The 6,000-nt window shown below is 38.9% G+C and overlaps 1 long non-coding RNA gene across 1 annotated transcript in view; it reads right to left on the bottom strand.

Annotated features, from left to right (window-relative positions):
- Positions 1–5,560, bottom strand: part of LOC120313739 — a 13,515-nt gene extending 7,955 nt beyond the window's left edge. Inside the window, exon 1 of the long non-coding RNA XR_005558243.1 lies at positions 5,161–5,560. This is a non-coding gene — a long non-coding RNA (uncharacterized LOC120313739). The remainder of the gene's footprint in view (positions 1–5,160) is intronic.
- Positions 5,561–6,000: the final 440 nt, after the last annotated feature.

The following is a 6,000-nucleotide window of genomic DNA, read 5'->3' on the forward strand; positions in this document are numbered from 1 at the left end:
GACCGGTTGAGTAGTCCTTGACTTACGACCGGGTGGGGGTCGCGGCATTAAAAAGGTTGAGAACCACTGAGATAGATGAACAAAACTTGTTCATCCATGATTAATAATAGAGGAGATACACCTAATAAGTATTATCAAAATCTGGTTGGGTAAGAAAAGAAATATCATCTCAGAAACTGCCCTTCTGAGTTTCAAAATCTCAACAGAGATTCTGTTGAGGTATTATTCATCCATAAAACATTTTGTCTCAGATTCCAGTGTATGAGTGCTTGTTGGCTAACTTGAACTACAGAGACAAACTGTAAAGATTATTCAAGTTCAGGCTGAACTCTTTGCCAAAGGGATCCTTATCTGGGCTGATGTTGGAATCCTGGCATTGGGTGGCTTTAATCTCAGTGCCCTAAAAATTTCAGGACCTTCATGAAGATCATGGACTTGTTCCAGGTAATTTCAGACCTAACTAATATGGACAGGTCAAACTTTGGATCTATATTTGTCTCCAAGCTGTAATATGGAGGGCAAGTTATGCTGTGGTCATATTATTTCCTGGTGCAGACAAGATTGACTGTCAGTGGAACAAACAAAGAATGGGATCACTGAGTTGGAACGGATCTAAGAGGCCAAGTCTCTGCACACTGCAGGATTCCTGGCACCATTTATTTGTGTGTTAGTTAGATTTGTATGCTGCCCATCTTGCCTAGAGGTGACCATCCTTGATAGCCTCCATTTGAAAACTTACAGGGAAGGGGAAAAAACCACTATATACAGTAATTTGCTCCACTGATTGACAGCTCTTACAAGTTACTCTTAAATTCTAATCTGTAGCTCTACATTCTTGAAATGTTACCCCATTATTTCTGGTTTTACCATGTAGACTGAGTGAAAACAAGTCTACAATGTGACAGCCCTTCAGATATTTGAGGACCACTATCATGTCCTCTCTCAATCTTCTCTTCTCTAAATTAAACATACTTAGATTTTTTTAAGTGTTCCTCATAGGACTTTCATTATCTTGATAGCCAGTGTCTGGACTTGTTCTAGTTTATCAATGTCTTTTTAAACCTGGGTTGTGAGGCCTGACCAAGCAGAGTAGAGTTGAATAATTACTTCCCACAATCTGAACTCTTGATGGTCCTGAAGATGTTCTCCTTGTTTTCAGCTGCACTACACTATTGGGACGTTCTGAGATTATGATCCACTAGTATACCCAAGTCCTTTAGGAATGTGTTGCTCTTGAGCCAGATTTTACCCATCCTATATATATATATATATGTTTTCTGAGGTTTTCGCGGGTATTTGTATGTAGGTCTTAGTGGGAGAAACTTCCAATTTTACGTGGGAGAAAACCCGAACAACCAAAGACCTACATATATATATATATATATATATATATATATATATATATATATATTTCTTTTATTTTTCTTACCTAAATACACAACTTCACCTTTCTTCCTGTTAATGCTCATTTTATTTGTTTCTGCTCACTATTCTAGCCTAAGTCATTTTTTGAAAAGGTCCCATCTCCTCCCAAGTATTAGGGTGATCTTCCCTAGGTGAGTCATGGATTCAGATTGATTCCGGCAAAAAGTTGGAGGATTTCCTAATGAACCTATAGCAAGTTCCATGAATGCCTGATAAAACTGCTGGAAATTTTATGTGATCCTGGGTCTTTATGTGATTGTTTCTAAATGATCTCTCACCTCATCTTGGTTGACTCCCTGGTTTACTGAAGAGCTCCAAGAGATGAAGCAGTAAAATAGATGGACAAAAGCAAAAAGTGAATCTGACTGAGCATGAATATAAGCCCAAGTGGTAAGAAAGTGAAGTCCCCTTACTTCTTTACCTTTATGGTATTAGTGGGATATTGGACAGAGCCTTTATTTAGAATCATGGCTTCTGTTTTGGGATTAGGAGTGAGCAAGTAGTTTTCCTGCTTCGCTTTTGTAAATTGCTTGCACAACATTTTGCTGATAAAGTTGCTCCTTGTGACATAGTCTTGAGTCTTATGGATGGGGTCAGTTGGGGAGGCTTGGGTGGTGCCTTACTTAAAGCCTTCAAGAAGGCTATGACTGTCACCTCCTTGAGGGGCTTCATTGGGCCCAGTCCTATTGGACAATTACTGCCCAGTTGCCAAGTTTGTCCATTGGGGTGGTGGTTGAGGGAGCAGCAAGAAGGCAGTTGCAGAGTACCCTGGAGGAAGTGGATTGATGGGATTCTTTTTGGCCAGAATTCATATCTGGGCATGGGTTAGTGGGAGCATTGATTGCTCTTGTGGATGTGCTTTGTCATTATTTGGATGGGGCTAGTGCTTCCCTCTAGTCATTTTGAACGTTTCAAGTATCATTTGATACCATCAACCAGAACATTATTCTTGAGCATCTGCAGCTTTGGGGAATGGAGGCACTGTTCTACAAATTATTCTCCAAAGCACCAGAGGGCAGGACAAGAAACAATGGTTGGAAACTGACCAAAGACAGAAGCAATCTGGAATTAAGGAGAAACTTCTTAATAGTGGAATTAACCAGTGGAACAGCTTGCCTTCAGAAATTGTGGGTACTCCAGAAGAGACTGGACAGTCACTCAGATGGTATAGTTTCTCCTGCTGGACTAGAAGACCTCCATGGTCCCTTCCAGCTCTATTCTATTCTATTCTATTCTATTCTATTCTATTCTATTCTATTCTATTCTATTCTATTCTATTCTATTCTATTCTATTCTATTCTATTCTATTCCTTAGCAATAGGGTTTAGTCAGTGATAATGGGGAAGACAGGTCTGGCCTATGGCCTCCCACTTGTGATGTACCATGACTCAGTTCTCTCTCCCATATTATGTAATACTGATATGAAATTGCTGAGGGAAGCAATTTATATGACTATGTATACACATACGCAAACACACTACAAGGTTTGCCTTGCCTTCAAAAATCAGATTACAGTTATCAAATATAAATTTTCACCAACAAGGCATGAAAATTCATTGCAACTAGGAAATAAACTCACTGAAAAACTAGAGCTACAAATGGAGCCTGAGCCACATACATTAGCTAACTATAAGAATGATATTGTTTGATTAAGCTTAGCATAAACAGTTCCTGGAAAATCTTACATTTACTTATAGAAAGAGTCAGATGATATTTGTACAGGTTCTAGCACTTGTGATTAAGCTATCATCTAAACTCCTGCCAATTAAAACAAATTCTTTTGGGTGCTATCCAATATAGGCAATAAATATTTATTCTTCTTTAACCAGGCTTTGAAAGAAAACAAAATAAACTTACATGATCTTTTAAACTTCATACAAATATGGCATCATCTCAGTAATAGTTTTGTGGATTCAAGTAACAAAGGAAATTGTATTCTGAATGACTTGATGCTTTGGATCATCATAATTAGAAGTGGAAAAAAGATATGTATATGATACAAAGATCAATTCCGCAAAACACTGTGAACTAGTGGATACAGATTAATAAGAAAACCTCTCTTCTTCTTAGTATATTTTTTTTCAATCTGAGCTTCCTTTTTTGCTAGCTTCCATGTTTGGGTAGGCCTGTCTGGTCCAAGAAAACGTGGAAAAGAATGTTAGAAGTATGAGGAACCCCTGCCTTTGATTAACATAAAGGAAAATATTTATTTTATTTATTTATTAAATGTATTTGCTGCCCAGTTTGCTACAAGGTGACTCTGGATGGCTTGCAAAGTTAAAATATGTGAATGATTAATAATTTAGCTTATTACCCTTTTATATATTGAATGAATAGGAACTGATTCTTCTTCCTAAAAACAAGTTCCATACTATACATATTTCCTTCCTTCCTTCCTTCCTTCTTTCCTTCTTTCCTTCCTTCCTTCCTTCCTTCCTTCCTTCCTCCCTCCCTCCCTCCCTCCCTCCCTCCCTCCCTCCCTCCCCCCTTCCTCCCTTCCTTCCTTCCTTCCTTCCTTCCTTCCTTCCTTCCTTCCTTCCTTCCTTCCTTCCTTCCTTCCTTCCTTCCTTCCTTCCTTCCTTCCTCATTTATCAGTTCCAGAAATTCCAGGAAATGACATGTTATGATAATAGCCTACTATCTTGTCCTAGAATGAGACACTGCAGGCAGGTCAGGAGTGATGGAAGAACCCCCCCCCATGCCCCCCAAAACAAGCATATCTTTCTCTATCATCTCTTTGGAATAACCAACAGATTCACACTCTCTTGCAGACAGTTATTCATAAAGTCTTCTTAGTCTCTCTGGCATTATTATAAACCAGAGATTCTTCCAACTGGCATTATTATATACCAGAGATTATATATAGAAAGCCTTACTTATTAAGAGTCTACTCCTTAGAACAGGGGTCCCCAACCCCCAGTCCATGGACCAGTACCAGGCTGTGGCATGCCAGCAACCTCTCCCCACAAACAAGGAAAACCCCATCCACAGGATGCAAGCAGCACACAAAACCACACCCCCTCCAGTCTGAGGGGGGGGGGGAACCTCTCTCCACGTAACCGGTTCCTGATGCCCAAAAGGTTGGGGATCTCTACCTTAGAAGAACAAATGGAAAAGATTTTCCATGAGAGCTGATTAGAATCATGAGAAAAAGAAGAACTTACACAAGAGACAATAACATTTGAATCTAGGCATCCACTCCTATCATAGTTTAAATTTGCCATCTTTTGAGGTATGCTGAAACATACCTGTGGCAGGACCCATGGAAGCTCTTACAGACTGCAATTATCTTATTCAAAAAACTCAAGCCTAGGTTAATATCTTTCAAGATTACAGCCTGCTTTTGAAGTCTTCCAAATCATCACGAAGATGTTCTCAGCCTCTATCTCATCATAAATATAATGCTAGAAATATTTCTGCCGCTGGAAGTGTATCTGATACCTATTTCCAAGTTTACTAAGCTGCAAAGTCAAATTACACCAGTGTTTCTCAACCTTGACCATTTTAAGGCATGTGGACTTCAATTTTAAGTCCACATGCCTTAAAATTGTCAAGGTTGAGAAACACTGAATTACATCATGAAGCTGTTTTTTACATTTATTTCAAATTAGGGAACATTATCACTTAATCTGCCTGCATTGTATTCTTCCATTTTTCTCTATTACTTGAATTTTACTACTCTGGGAAAATAAAGCGATTGATCAGATGCAGAAACCACTCATTTCAGGTCCTTACCAGTAGTAGACCAAAGATGGATGCAAAGATGTTAGTGCTGTTTTTGACAAGCTGCATGGAGAGGTTTGGTGACTAGTCTTAATTAAACCATCTTTGTTTACATTTGATGTTTATCAGCTAATTGGCATGGCAAGGTGTGAGTCACACAGCTTCTCTCTGGCATGAAATCAGTTTGTGGGAGAAAAACTGGGAGAACAAATGATCCCAATTATAAGAAAACCCACTGTGCTAATTATCCTCCCACAAATGCTGGAGTCTCCTCCCTTCCCCCTTGCACTAGTCTCTCTCATTTACCCTCCTTTTGCTTATAATTCCAGTATAAGGCAGAACTACTCTAGTGAGCATCCTGACCAAGTTGCAAGTGGGAATTTAACAAGCCTGAGCAGGGACTCCTACGTTTGTTCCCATTTAGAGTAGAAGCATTTTTCTTTCTGGTGATTCTACACAAGAAAGTTTTGGAATTAAGAATTTGGAATTAAGAACTCCAACTTCCACATTCCTTCACAAATGTTTGTTTTTGGTGTGGAATATCCTGCTGCACAGTTCCGAGGCTATATATCCAAATTTTTTTGGTTGAAAAGAAGAAAGTATAGTACAGGTGATAGTAGAATAGAAGACAAAGAACTGGAGAAGATCATGAGATCATGAAGTATCAAGATCTGAAAATCTAAATTGAAAGATTATGGTACAAACTGGTCATGGTGGTGGTCTCAGTGGTTATTGACATACTGGGTGTTATACCCAAAACTCTTGGATGGAACTTAGAAAATATGAGCTTCGACAACATTTCTATCTGTCAATTACAATGTCTCATCATCATCAATATTGATTGCTTTGGAA

This window comes from Crotalus tigris, unplaced genomic scaffold (assembly GCF_016545835.1).
Source record: "Crotalus tigris isolate CLP2741 ecotype Arizona unplaced genomic scaffold, ASM1654583v1 scf7180000018777.2418813, whole genome shotgun sequence".
In the NCBI taxonomy this organism is placed as follows: Eukaryota; Metazoa; Chordata; class Lepidosauria; order Squamata; family Viperidae; genus Crotalus; species Crotalus tigris.